This window comes from Hyla sarda, chromosome 11 (assembly GCF_029499605.1).
Source record: "Hyla sarda isolate aHylSar1 chromosome 11, aHylSar1.hap1, whole genome shotgun sequence".
Classification (NCBI taxonomy): Eukaryota; Metazoa; Chordata; class Amphibia; order Anura; family Hylidae; genus Hyla; species Hyla sarda.
In genome coordinates, this window is record NC_079199.1 from 40166783 (window position 1) to 40181846 (window position 15064).

Below are 15064 nucleotides of genomic sequence, written 5' to 3' on the forward strand. Positions count from 1 at the left end.
CAGTGTCACTAAGGGAGTCATCCATATGCAGTGCCACTAAGAGAGTCATCCATATGCAGCGTCACTATGGGAGTCATCCATATAGTGTGTCACTGAGGGAGTCAACTATATACAGTGTCACTAAGAGAGTCCTCCATATACAGTGCCACTAAGAGAGTCCTCCATATACAGTGTCACTATGGGAGTCATCCATATAGTGTGTCACTGAGGGAGTCAACTATATACAGTGTCACTAAGAGAGTCATCCATATACAGTGTCACTAAGAGAGTCCTCCATATACAGTGTCAGTAAGGGAATCAACTATATACAGTGTCACTAAGAGAGTCATCCATATACAGTGTCACTAAGAGAGTCCTCCATATACAGTGTCAGTAAGGGAATCAACTATATACAGTGTCACTAAGAGAGTCCTCCATATACAGTGCAAGCAAGAAAGCACCTTACATACAGTGCCACCAACCTATAAGTCACACCTGGAGGATCCTCTTGATACAATGTGAAAGGACACATTGGGCACTTATATAACTAATTTTGCACCATGCCAGTCACCATATTTATCAAACCAGAGTAGTCAACACACTATGCCGCTGGTATAATACTGCCACACACTGTGCCCCTGATGTAATACTGCCACACACTTTGCCCCTGGTATAAAACTGCCACACACTGTGCCCCTGATGTAATACTGCCACACACTGTGCCCCAGGTATAATACTGCCACACACTGTGCCCCAGGTATAATACTGCCACACACTGTGCCCCATGTATAAAACTGCCACACACTGTGCCCCAGGTATAATATTGCCACACACTGTGCCCCTGGTATAATACGGCCACACGCTGTGCCCAGGGTATAATATTGCCACACGCTGTGCCCCTGGTATAATACTGCCACACACTGTGCCCCATGTATAATATTGCCACACACTGTACCCCAGGTATAATGCTGCCACACACTGTGCCCCAGGTATAATGCTGCCACACACTGTGCCCCTGGTATAATAGTGCCACAAACTGTGCCGCTGGTATAATACTGCCACACACTGTGCCCCAGGTATAATATTGCAACACGCTGTGCGCCTGGTATAATACTGCCACTCTCTGTGCCTCTGGAATAATACTGCCAGTCGCTGTGCCCCAGGTATAATACTGCCACACACTGTGCCTCTGGTTTAATGCTGCCACACACTGTGCACCTGGTATAATATTGTCACACACTGTTCCCCTGGTATAATACGGCCAAACACTGTTCCTCTGGTATAACACTACTACACACTGTGCCCCTGGTATGATACTGCCACACACTGTGCCCCTGGTATAATACTGCCACACATTGTACCCCAGGTATAATACTACCACACACTGTGCCTCTGGTATAATACTGCCACACACGTTGCCCCAGGTATAATACTAACACGCGCTGTGCCCCAGGTATAATATTGCAACACGCTGTGCCCTGGTATAATACTGCCACACACTGTGCATCTGGTATAATACTGCCACACACTGTGCCCCAGGTATAATACTGCCACATACTGTGCCTCTGGTATAATACTGCCAATCGCTGTGCCCCAGGCATAATACTGCCACACGCTGTGCCTTTGGTATAATACTGCCACACACTGTGCCCCTGGTATAATACCGACACACGTTGTGCCCCTTGTATAATACGGCCACACACTGTTCCTCTGGTATAATATTGTCACACACTGTGCCCCTGGTATAATACGGCCACACACTGTTCCTCTGGTATAACACTAAGACACACTGTGCTCCTGGTATAATACTGCCACACACTGTGCCTCTGGTATAATACTGCCACACATTGTACCACAGGTATAATACTGCCACACACGGTGCCCCTGGTATCATACTGCCACACACACTGTGCCCCAGGTATAATACTGCCACACACTGTGCCCCAGGCATAATATTGCCACACGCTGTGCCCCGGTATAATACTGCCACATGCTGTGCCCCTGGTATTATACTGCCACACACTGTGCCGCTGGTATAATACTGCCACCCACTGTGCCCCTAAATGCATTAGTGGTGCACATGTTCCTCCTGGTATATTTCTGCCACACACTGTTCCCACGGTTTAATACTGCACCACACTGTGCCCCCAATATAATATTGCCAAACAATGTGCCCTGTAGCGAATAATTGTACCTCTGTGTCCCTTAAAACAATGAATGTGTGCCCCCACAAAGAATGATGCCACTATGCCCCATGCCAATTTTGCCCTACTATGAACTGTACCACTATGTCCCCACATTAACTGTGCCACTATGCCCCCATGTACAGTGCCACTATTCCCCCATGTACTGTGCCACTATGCTCCAATGAACTGTGCCACTATGTCCCCATGTATTAAGCCACTATGCCCCCATGTACTGTGCCACTATGCTCCAATGAACTGTGCCACTATGTCCCCATGTAATAAGCCACTATGCCCCCATGTACTGTGCCACTATGCTCCAATGAACTGTGCCACGATGTCCCCATGAACTTTGCCGCAATGTCCCCATTAACTGTGCCGTTATGCCCCCATGAGATCAGCCATTTTGCCCCTATGTACTGTGCCATTATGTCCCCATGAACTGTGCCACAATGTCCTCATTAACTGTGCCATTATGCCCCCATGAGATGGGCCATTGTGCTCCCATGAACTGTACCACTATGCCCCCATGTACTGTGCCACTATGCCCTCATGAAATGCACCACTATGCCCTCATGAAGTGTGCCTCTATGTCCCCGTGTATAGTGCCACTATGCCCCCATAAGCTGTGCCACTGTCCCCCAATGAACTGTGCCATTATGTCCCTATGTACTGAACCACTATGCCCCCATAAACTTTCCCACTATGTTCCCATAAACTGTGCCACTATGCCCCCATAAGCTGTGCCACTGTCCCTCCATGAATTGTGCCCCCATAAACGGTGTCACTATGCCCCCATAAGCCGTGCCATGGTGCCCCTATGAACTGTACCAGTATGTCCCTATGCTATGTACTGTGCCACTATACCCCATGTACTGTTCCACTATGCCCCTATATATTGTGCCACTATACCCCCCCCCCCGTGAACTCTGCCATTAAGCCCCCATGTACTGTGCCGCTATGCCCCTATTTATTGTGCCACTGTGGTGAGCCACGGTGAATGGTGGGACCACGGGGTGTAGCGGTGTAGGTGGATGGGGCAGATGGTATTAACCCGATGGGTGAGGTGTTATTAACCCGTAATGTTTGTGACGCCAGAGTGGTTTTTGGGTATCGGGAACAACACAAACGATATCTCAGCTATCCCAATGGCTATTCAGTGAAATGAGAGTCCACAACCAGGTTATGGTTTAACAGAGGCTTTACGGAGGTCAGACAGTTGTTATAGTCTCTACAACTCGGCCAAAATCCCAGAGAGGTGGCCCGGAACACAGAAGGACCTCACAGCTTGCTGGGACTAGTTGTACCTGTAATAGACTTTAGATAATTGACTTTAGGCTTGACTGGACTGTAGGTAGTGACAGCAGACATAGACTTGACTTACTGGAAGTGACTGTAGATTTGAGGCCTTCCAGGTAGCTGGACACTAGCACTGAGACATCTGGTCTCCACTGTTCCTCAGCAAGAGTGATGGTAGAGGAGCAAAAAGAGCCAAAAGAGGCAGATTCCAGCACCTCCCTTCCTTATAAACAGGGACGGTTTTAGGCTTAGCGTGGCCCTGGGCAAAATCAAAAGAGGGGCCCCAAAAGTCGTAATAGTGCACTAACCAGATTTGCACATTTTTGGTCACTTCAAATATCATAAAAAATATCTTAAACACAATTGAAAAGTCCCATCAAAACAAAAATGGTACCGATAAAAACTACAAATCCCATATACAGAAAAATAAAAGAGTTATAGGGGTCGGAATAGTACAATTTTATATTTTTGTATAGTTCCCCCACATTAGGTTGGCAGTGTAGTTCCCCCACATTAGGTTGGCAGTATAGTTTCCCCACATTAGGTTGGCAGTACAGTTCCCCCACATTAGGTGCAGTACAGTTCCGCCACATTAGGTTGGCTGTATAGTTCCCCCACATTAGGTCCAGTACAGTTCCCCCCACATTAGGTGCGGTACAGTTCCCCCCCCATTAGGTACAGTACAGTTCCCCCACATTAGGTGCAGTACAGTTCCCCCCCATTAGGTGCAGTACAGTTCCCCCACATTACGTGCAGTATAATTCCCCCACATTAAGTGCTGTACAGTTCCCCCCACATTAGGATCCCCACATTAGGTTCAGTACAGTTCCCCCACATTAGCTGCAGTATAGTTCTCCACATTAGGTGCAGTATAGCTCCCCACAGTAGGTGCAGTATAGTTCCCCCACATTAGGTGCAGTATAGTTCCCCCACATGAGGTGCAGTACAGTTTCCCCACATTAAGTGCAGTACAGTTCCCCCACATTAGGTTGGCAGTGTAGTTCCCCCACATTAGGTTGGCAGTATAGTTTCCCCACATTAGGTTGGCAGTACAGTTCCCCCACATTAGGTGCAGTACAGTTCCCCCACATTAGGTTGGCTGTATAGTTCCCCCACATTAGGTCCAGTACAGTTCCCCCCACATTAGGTGCAGTACAATTCCCCCCACAGTAGGTGCAGTACAGTTCCCCCACATTAGGTGCAGTACAGTTCCCCCCATTAGGTGCAGTATAATTCCCCCACATTAAGTGCAGTACAGTTCCCCCCACATTAGATTCCCCACATTAGGTGCAGTACAGTTCCCCCACATTAACTGCAGTATAGTTCTCCACATTAGGTGCAGTATAGCTCCCCACAGTAGGTGCAGTATAGTTCCCCGACATTAGGTGCAGTATAGTTCCCCCACATGAGGTGCAGTACAGTTTCCCCACATTAAGTGCAGTACAGTTCCCCCACATTAGGTGCAGTTTAGTTCCCCACATTAGGTGCAGTATAGTTCCCCACATTAGGTTGGCAGTGTAGTTCCCCCACATTAGGTTGGCAGTACAGTTCCCCCACATTAGGTTGGCTGTATGGTTCCCCCACATTAGGTCCAGTACAGTTCCTCCCACATTAGATGCAGTACAGTTTCCCCCACATTAGGTGCAGTATAGTTCCCCCACATAAGAAGCAGTATAGTTCCCCCACATTAGGTGCAGTACAGTTTCCCCACATTAAGTGCAGTACAGTTCCCCCATATTAAGTGCAGTACAGTTCCCCCATATTAAGTGCAGTATAGTTCCCCCACATTAGGTGCACTACAGTTTCCCCACATTAAGTGCAGTATAGTTCCCCCACATTAGGTCCAGTACAGTTCCCCCCACATTAGGTGCAGTACAGTTCACGCATATTAGGTGCAGTACAGTTCCCCCACATTAGGTGCAGTATAGTTCTCCACATTAGGTGCAGTATAGCTCCCCACAGTAGGTGCAGTATAGTTCCCCCACATTAGGTGCAGTATTGTTCCCCCACATTAGGTGCAGTACAGTTTCCCCACATTAAGTGCAGTACAGTTCCCCCACATTAGGTGCAGTATAGTTCCCCACATTAGGTTGGCAGTGTAGTTCCCCCACATTAGGTTGGCAGTACAGTTACCCCACATTAGTTAGGGCTGTATAGTTCCCCCACATTAGGTCCAGTACAGTTCCCCCCACATTAGATGCAGTACAGTTCCCCCCACATTAGGTGCAGTATAGTTCCCCCACATTAGGAGCAGTATAGTTCCCCCACATTAGGTGCAGTACAGTTTCCCCACATTAAGTGCAGTACAGTTCCCCCATATTAAGTGCAGTATAGTTCCCCCACATTAGGTGCAGTACAGTTTCCCCACATTAGGTGCAGTATAGTTCCCCCACATTAGGAGCAGTATAGTTCCCCCACATTAGGTGCAGTACAGTTCCCCCATATTAAGTGCAGTATAGTTCCCCCACATTAGGTGCAGTACAGTTTCCCCACATTAATTGCAGTATAGTTCCCCCACATTAGGTGCAGTATATTTTCCCCACATTAGGTGCAGTATAGTTCCACACATTAGGTGCAGTATAGTTCTCCCCACATTAGGTGCAGTATAGTTCCCCCACATTAAGTGCAGTATATTTCCCCCACATTAGGTGTAGTATAGTTCGTGAGATACGAAGGAGGGTTGGTGAACATCTAGGTGACATACGACACAGACATGACACCTCTATAGCCAAACATGTGTGGGAACAACACAATGGAGACCCTAGAGTGTTAACGTTTCAGGTGATAGAAGTCATCAGATCGAGTATAAGGAGAGGCGATTTGGATAGAAAGATTTTGAGGAAGGAGGCCGAATGGATTTTCAGACTTAAGACAGTGAGACCTTATGGTTTAAATGAGAGCCTCTTATTCACACCCTTTATTGAACAGGGATAATTTACAGTGTCACTTTTTTGGATGACAATAGGAGGATTAGCTTAGGCTACAGGAGACTAGGAGATGTGATAAATTGCCTTGTTCTCCTCTCCCCTGGTTTTAGGGTATCTATTTGTCTCCAACATAGGAGCTAATTTTTATTTGGTGAACATTATGAAGACTAACTATAATTTGGTGACTGGCTGTGATTATAGACTTGTGTGGATGGGATCACCAAAGACATTTGTCCCAATCTTCCTTTCTGCAGGATGTGAACCGGATAGATCCATCACTTAGTAAGGGAGGGATAGTCCTCGTGGTTGAGGCCACCCTGTTAAGGAGGTGGGTCCCTCAAAAGGTAGGGACAGAGGGCTGTGGTTTTAGATTTAGGGGGGCACCGCTGTCTCCCCCTCTTTTTTGTTTATTCCTATCTTTTTCATTTCCTCTATATAAGTTCTGGAGTCCACTTTACATATGTCTCCCATAACAAGATATAGTCATCTAAAACCTCATTTGGCTGGGAGCTATTATAATACTATCGGGGATCCGAAACAGATACAGAGTTAAGAGGAAGTTATGATGTACTCTGGGTAGCTATATCAGCTCAATACATTACCAGAATGTTTTATCTTTTTATCTTTTGATCTTTTCCTCTGATACCCTGAGCGTTAGTACCATTATTTTTATTATTTTCATTATTTTCTTATAACTTCCACTTCTTCTTCTCTCATCTTTTCTCTATAACCACTTCTCTCTCCTCCTTTATGTTAATTAATTAATATGGAAGGACAATGTCTTTGGTGATCATAAATACACCCAGATATGCGGACATAATCACAGACCTTCATAATAATTACCATTTTGGGTGTCCTGTAATAATAATGGATTTACATCTTGCTTTGTAATAATAATATATTTACATCCTTTGTAATATTAACCTCCCCGATGGTCAGTAGGTCATACGTACCTCGATTGTACACTATGGGTTTGAGTGGACTGACCTGGTCCATTCTTTACCATATTGTTTGTAAACACTAAATCACATGACGATCACATGATCGTTAGTAGCTCCGGTCATGCGCAATAGGCGCACACGGAGACACTATTGCGATCTTAGTGTTATCCGAGTGCGCCTGCGCCTGTTCGGAGTCACATCATAGTATACACCTTTAGAAGCAGGGAAGTCACGCATGCGCTTTACACAGCCGGGTAGACGCCGGAAGTGAATCGGCGCTACCCCGGAAATGTATGCCGGCGTGTGTATATAATGGCAGGATACTGAGCCATACACATGCCGCCTGTGTTTAAACAGTGCGCTCATCTTGGCGCTAGGTATCCATCGTTGGTACAAGGCGGGCATAAGATAGGTATGTATCATTACTGGGTACTTTATTATACCATGCCCCCCCCCCCCCCCCCCCCTGCTTTATTCTGTTAATGCAATGTAGTTTAAAAACTGACGGACATGTACTGCTGCTTGTTTATCTAGTGTTTCTACTTTGGAGATGCAGTACAATACATTGTCCATAAGTTATCTGCCTTGAGAGTGGTGTCAATCAAGTTATGGTATGTACCCCTCCTGGGGAGAGTTTCTATATAAATATCCTTGTTTTTTCATTTCTTTCATGTACATATTTAGCAGTTTTTAAGCTGGTTTGAGAGAGATGCAAACAGTATGTTCATGTATTCTTTTATTCAGGCACCTATTGCATCAGAGACAATCTAAAACACCAGAGACGATTTTTATGACTGATGATTGTATCCCATTAGTTCCTTGAGAAACCCCACAAGTTGGGGGGAAACGCGTCGGAACGGATACCAAATTGTAATATTTATCTTATCACTTTTCTCACGTGGTGTGGGGAGAGGTCCTAAGTAATGAGCAGCACCATTGTACATATATGAGAATGTATCTAATTAGGCCACTGATATATCCTTAGTGATCGATGCTTGTGGTACATTGTCTCTCTCATAGGGGGCTGCCCATTTATCAATAGGACCTGTGTCTCCCGTTTTTTTCACTTATTTATTCACCTATAGGTCACTAATTATAGTTTATTAATTTTCTTTGCTTTAGTTATTCGTATTTTAAGGCATATCATTAAAGTATATATGTTTTAGAAAAAGGTTATTTTCAGTTGCTGTGATACATAGAGAGGAACCTTTTACCTGACAGTTCTTTGCTGCTGTGAAAAGTAGTATAGTTCTCCCCACATTAGGTGCAGTATAGTTCCCCCACATTAGGTGCAGTATAGCTCTGAGCTATACTGCACCTAATGTGGACAACTATACTGCACGTAATGTGGGGGAATTATACTGCACCTAATGTGGGGAGCTATTCGCTCCCCACATTAGCAGGGCCGGATCATCATTGGCGCTCCTGGAGCACCTGCTCCGGGCCCCGCGCCCACAGGGGGCCCCATCACATTCGGGACATCCCTGCGGGCTGCTCAGTAGTGGATGGGGCGGCTGCTTGTTAAAGATCAGTACGTAGCCCAGCCGCGGCCACTTTAAAACAGTGACCAGCGGCGGCTCCTGTGGGCCCGGACTCCTCCTGCTTTTTCTATTTTTCTTAGTTCCTTACCTGGCCGCGCTCGGCAGGCTCATGTAATGTGTCGGGTCTTGTGGGCTGTGACGAGTGCGTCGGCAGGCTCAGGTAAGGAAATATGAAAAATAAAAAAAGCAGGAGGAGGGAGGGGGGGAGCAATGAGCAGGGGAGGATTATGAGTGGGGGAGGATGATGAGTGGGGGGGCATGATGAGTGGGGGGGGGAGATGATGAGGCAGAGGGGGTAATGATGAGCATGAGGGGAATGATTGGCAGGGGGGTAATGATGAAATGTTGAGCAGGGGTGGGATTGATGAGCGGGAGGAATGATGAGCAGGGGAGGGTAATGATGAGCAGGGGGAGTAATGATGAGCAGGGGGGGTAATGATGAGCAGGGGGGGTAATGATGAGCAGGGGAGGGTAATGATGAGCAGGGGGAGTAATGATGAGCAGGGGGGGAATGATGAGCAGGGGGGGAATGATGAGCAGGGGGGGAATGATGAGCAGGGGGGGGAGAATGATGAGCAGGGGGGGATGATGAGCAGGGGGGGAATGATGAGCAGGGGGGAATGATGAGCAGGGGGGAATGATGAGCAGGGGGGAATGATGAGCAGGGGGGGGAATGATGAGCAGGGGGGGGAATGATGAGCAGGGGGGGGAATGATGAGCAGGGGGGGGAATGATGAGCAGGGGGGGGAATGATGAGCAGGGGGGAATGATGAGCGGGGGGAATGATGAGCAGGGGGGAATGATGAGCAGGGGGGGGAATGATGAGCAGGGGGGAATGATGAGAAGGGGGGGATGATGAGCAGGGGGGGGGGAATGATGAGCAGAGGGGGAATGATGAGCAGGGGGGGAATGATAAGCAGGGGGGGAATGATGAGCAGGGGGGGAATGATGAGCAGGGGGGAATGATGAGCAGGGGGGGAATGATGAGCAGGGGGAAATGATGAGCAGGGGGGAAAGATGAGCAGGGGAAAACACGGGAAAGGAAGCGAGGGGGGGAGGGGTAAATATGGAACAGGGGCTGATAAAAGGGGGAGGAAGGAGGGGGGGGGGCAAACTGAGGATCAAGGGGAATCAGAGTTTGGGGGATGATGAGGCATATAGTTCAGAGCTTATTTTTTTCCCTCAAATTTTCCTGTGAAAATGAGGATACGTGTTATATGCCAGTGCGTGTTATACGCAGATAAATACTGTAATTACCCCTTAGGGGTCTGGGGGGCAGAGGGGTCTGGGGGGAATTAGGGCTTGTCCACACTACGAACTTCCACCAGCAGAATTTCGCTTGTTTCAATGGGATGCTGCTGCTCTGTGCACACTACGGAAGACACAGTGGGTGGTAGTATTATTTTTAGAGGGCATGATGTTTGGCAGTATTATATTTAGGAAGCACAGTCTCTTGTAGGGTTATAATGATTGTTGTCTTTATGCAGAGGATGAGGATTGGCTGGCAAAGTGAGGAACCAATGATGTCCTGGCGTCGAACTTTACAGAGGAAGAAGAAGCTGGAAGAAGACATGGCGTCTAGACCAGATGAAGAAGAACAGGAGGGGGGGGGGGCATCATAATGAAGTGCTCAGTCTTCTAGGCAGCCTTAATCTGGCCCTGAATATTAGGTACAGTATAGTTCCCATCATTAGGTGCACTATAGTTCCCCCACAGACATACAGCCTTCAGCCATATACAGTGTATGGCTGGAGGCTGTATGTCTGTGTACTGCCCCACTTCAGTATTCCAACCACCGGTCCTCCGATCCGGGGTCACAATCTACTGCTATGGCCTATAGACCATAGCAGTAGGTCCCGGGACCGGAGGTGGTCGGAACACCGAAGTTGACGGACTGCCAGCTGGTGCTTGTGACTTACCATACCGGCCGGCGTGCGTCCTCCTCGATGCTCCGCTCCTCCATTGCTATGGGCACACACACGGGTGACGTCAGTGAGGTCCCTGCGTGCGCTACCTCCCGGCGGCCCCTGCGTTTTTAAAGTTAACGCGGGGGCCGCCACAGAAAGGTAACAGAGACATTCTTGTGTCCCGAAAAGATATTTCGGGACACAGGGATGTCCAGAATGTGACGGGGGCCTCCTGCGGGATGCTCAGCAGCAGCCGCGGCCAAGGCACACCCGGCACATCCCGTGTGCATGCTTATGCTGAGCAGCCGGCAGGGGGCCCCCTGGGGGATGGGGGCCCTAGGCAATTGCCTGGTTTGCCCCTATCTAACGCCGGCCCTGCTTATAAAGGGGGGCCGTACTAGAAGCCCATGTGGTAAGTGCCTTGGGGTGTTGTGTAGATGGGGTGTTGCTGTGTTGGTATATGAGGCGTTAATTTAACCCTTGCCACTTGTGACGCCAGGGTGAGGGTTAATACGCTGAGGTAAATTTTCGGCCTATCGCCACCCTTCCCAGAAACGATAGGTGCATGCATAAATAACTGAATGTCCACAGCAAAGATGAACTTGAACTTGCGTGAAACTTTACTGAGGTATTTGCGGTACATCCAATAACAGCAACAGTCTTATTAACAAAGTCTCTATTCAGCACGGCAGTGATTGACAGATGCTGAGGACCACTGAATTATCCAGAAATCATTAGAATTAGGGTTTCTTCCAGAGATGCGCTGGATTTAGGGGATTATTTAGGTCCAGTGATCTTTGCGGAGTTAACAGGGATTGAAGTAACTCACAGTTTTTGAGAGATGGCCGTGGCCGCAGGGCTTAGGCCTAGCAAGTGCTGATGACAGCTGCGCAGATCCGTCCTCATCAGCAGCGCAGGAACAAGAGAGATTAATGGCCGCCGCTCCCTTATATGGGCAGGGCCGTTTTGGATTGGTCCAATGTCAGCTGTCACTCACCGTTACAATGCATGGTGGGTGATCACCTGACTACCTCCAAAGGTCCTTAACTAGAAAACCATAGAGTTCTGGAACGCATCACGTGACCCGCAGGTCCTGCGACACCACAACAAGGTAAGTATACATTACATACATATATACACTTAGAATTTGAATAATTTTGACTACTAAGAATAGGCCTGGGCATATTAGACTGTTGCCTTTTTTTTTTTTTTGGTGGGTGTCACAGGAGTCAGGCCCCCGTTAAAATAAAATGGGCTGCATGGTCTAAAATCACTTCAGTTCAAGTCACTCTTTCCAGCTGTTGCAAAGCTACAACACCCATTCTGTCTGGAGAGCTTCAGCGGTTATAGGAGTTGTAGTTTTGTAACTGCTAAAGCCTCAAATTGGGGTACAGTGTCATCCATTATTACTACAAAACTTAGAAGTGACGAGAGATTTAATGGGACAGTCAGGAGAATACACAAACATAAAATGACTCACAGGAGACATCTTCTCTGTTGTCTTTCCTTTTCTTCTTCATCTGGTCCAGACGCCATGTCTTCTTCCAGCTCCATCTTCCTCTGTAAAGTTCGATGCCTGGACATCATTGGTTCCTCACTTTTCCAGCCGATCCTCATCCTCAGTATAAAGACAACAATCATTATAACCCTTCAAGAGACTATGCTACCTAAATATAATACTGCCAAACCCTGTGTACCGTGTATATTATACTGCCAAACATCATGCCCTAAAAATAATACTACCACACACTGTCTTCCGTAGTGTGCACAGAGCAGCAGCATCCCATTGAAAACAAGCAAAATTCTGCTGGCGGAATTTCGTACTGTGGCCGAGCCCTAATTCCCCCAAACCCATAAGTCCTCCTCCAGACTCCCGCTCCCAGAGACCCCTAAGGCTAGGTTTCCCCCCTTTTTTTACGTGCAAAAAAAAAAACAGAAAAACTGCTACTGCTTTTTCCTGTGTTATGGTAATTTTTGGGCATTATTTTCTTGTGCTTTTGCCTTCTCTGGAAACCTAGCCTTAGTCCTCCCCTGGTCCTTAAGTTCCCCCCCCCCCCCCCCTTCAACACTCCTGGTCCTTTTCCACTATTCCACTTGTTACGACACTCCCCGACAGGTAGAGGAAGCTGCCACTTGGAATGATCCCCTTCTCTAGGAACGCAGGTTGGTTCCAGCCGACTGTCCAACTCCCGACCAGAGGATACGAACGCGGCTGCTCCCGATCAGCAAATCAGTCGAACTCTTTCCATAGCTAGAAATAACGAAAGCGCTATCCCATTAGTAATTCCCCCCACAAACAAGACCAGCTCCTTCTTGAGGGTCAAACAGGAATTAATTTAATGGGGCTACCGGCGCGATATTTATGCAGGTCTCCACCAGGTGGACACTCCCCTAGGGGACCTGATGGAAGACTGTAAAACATAGTGGACAGTAGCCAATCGCAGTGGCTTCAACATAAGCCCTTCCCACTTTACCCATACCTCCCTCCTGTCTATCCCCCAGACAACTGGGAAGAAATCTCCAATTATCTCCCAGGACAGAGACAATCGCCATTCCAGAACACAACAAGAAAACACATTTAAACATATAAATTACGAAATAGAAGATGGGCGGCAGCTTCCAGCGGTGTTTGGTAGATAAAGGGTCCGTTTTTAGTTGCATTGGATTTGTACCGAACACTGCAGATTTTTCCTCGGATCCCAAAAACGGCCGCCGCCACGTGGTCGACGAACGACGACCATCCCGTACGAATAGAATGGAGAGGTGTCTGCGGTTAACCACAATGTTCTAATTGGGGCCAAGAGGTTAACCAGCAGATGGATCCATCACACCACTTTTATGCACTCCCTACCCCCCCCCCCCAGTCCCCTTCACACTCCTCTGCCCCATTTACCAAACCCACACTTACCTTACCTCACCCCCCCCCCCCCCCCCCCAAACAACCTCACATCAACCCCCCATGCCCTCCTGGTCCTCCTCCACTACACTTTTCTTCAACAACCCCCCCCCCCAGTTCCCCCACATTAGGTTGGCAGTATAGTTCCCCCACATTAGGTTGGCAGTATAGTTCCACTGCATTAGGTTGTAGTTCCCCCACATTAGGTGCAGTATAGTTCCCAACATTAGGTGCAGTATAGCTCCCCACATTAGGTGCAGTATAGGTCCTAGCACATTAGGTTGGCAGTACAGTTCCCCCACATTAGGTGCAGTACAGTTCCCCCACATTAGGTGCAGTACAGTTCCCCACATTAGGTGCAGTACAGTTCCCCACATTAGGTGCAGTACAGTTCCCCACATTAGGTGTAGTATAGTTCCCCAAATTAGGTGCAGTATAGTTCCCCAAATTAGGTGCAGTATAGTTCCCCACATTAGGTGCAGTACAGTTCTCCCACATTAGGTGCAATACAGTTCACCCACATTAGGTGCAGTACATTTCCCACACATTAGGTGCAGTATAGTTCCCCACATTAGGTGCAGCACAGTTCCCCCACATTAGGTGCAGTATAGTTCCCCCACATTAGGTGCAGTACAGTTCCCCCACATTAGGTGCAGTATAGTTCCCCACTTTAGGTGCAGTATAGTTCTGCACATTAGGTGCAGTATAGTTCCCCACATTAGGTGCAGTATAGTTCCCCCACATTAAGTGCAGTATAGTTCCCCCACATTAGGTGCAGTACAGTGTATGGCTGGAGGCTGTATGCCTGTGTACTGCCCCACAGGGACGTGCACAGACATTTTGAAGGGCAGGGGCTCAAGTAAAGGGCACTTGAGGGCACTTTTCATAATTTAAAAAACGTCTGCCAGACTTAATGGGCAGATGTGCTGCGGCCCAGGGACACAGTGGACTCCTGCCGGGCCTCCTCGACGTTCCTATCCCCATAAAAGTTGGTGCTTTTGTAAAATCGAGTCAAGAACAGTTTCTATGAAGGTCTGCCATGTGTATATACACTTTGGCTGTGCTGTCAGTCTTATTTACAGAAAACATGTGACAGCTGCACTATAATATACTGTATTATAGAGGAGATTTATACAAAACCTGTGCAGAGAAAGAGCGGTGCAGTCGCCCATAGCAACCAATCAGATCGTTTTGCAGAAGGCTTTTCCTCTGCAAAGGTTTTAATAAATCTCCCCCTATATGCCAATCACCCAGCACCCATCACCAATCACCCAGCACCCATCACCCATCCCCAATCACCCATCCCCAATCACTCAGCACCCATCACCCAGCACCCATCCCCAATAACCCAGCACCAATTACCCATCACCCATCACCCATCCCCAATAACC

The 15064-nt window shown here is 47.8% G+C and overlaps 1 long non-coding RNA gene across 1 annotated transcript in view; it reads right to left on the bottom strand.

Annotated features, from left to right (window-relative positions):
* Positions 1-11323: 11323 nt before the first annotated feature.
* LOC130295508 (uncharacterized) overlaps positions 11324-15064 on the bottom strand; it is a 6480-nt gene continuing 2739 nt past the window's right edge. Inside the window, exon 3 of the long non-coding RNA XR_008848859.1 lies at positions 11324-12395. This is a non-coding gene — a long non-coding RNA (uncharacterized LOC130295508). The remainder of the gene's footprint in view (positions 12396-15064) is intronic.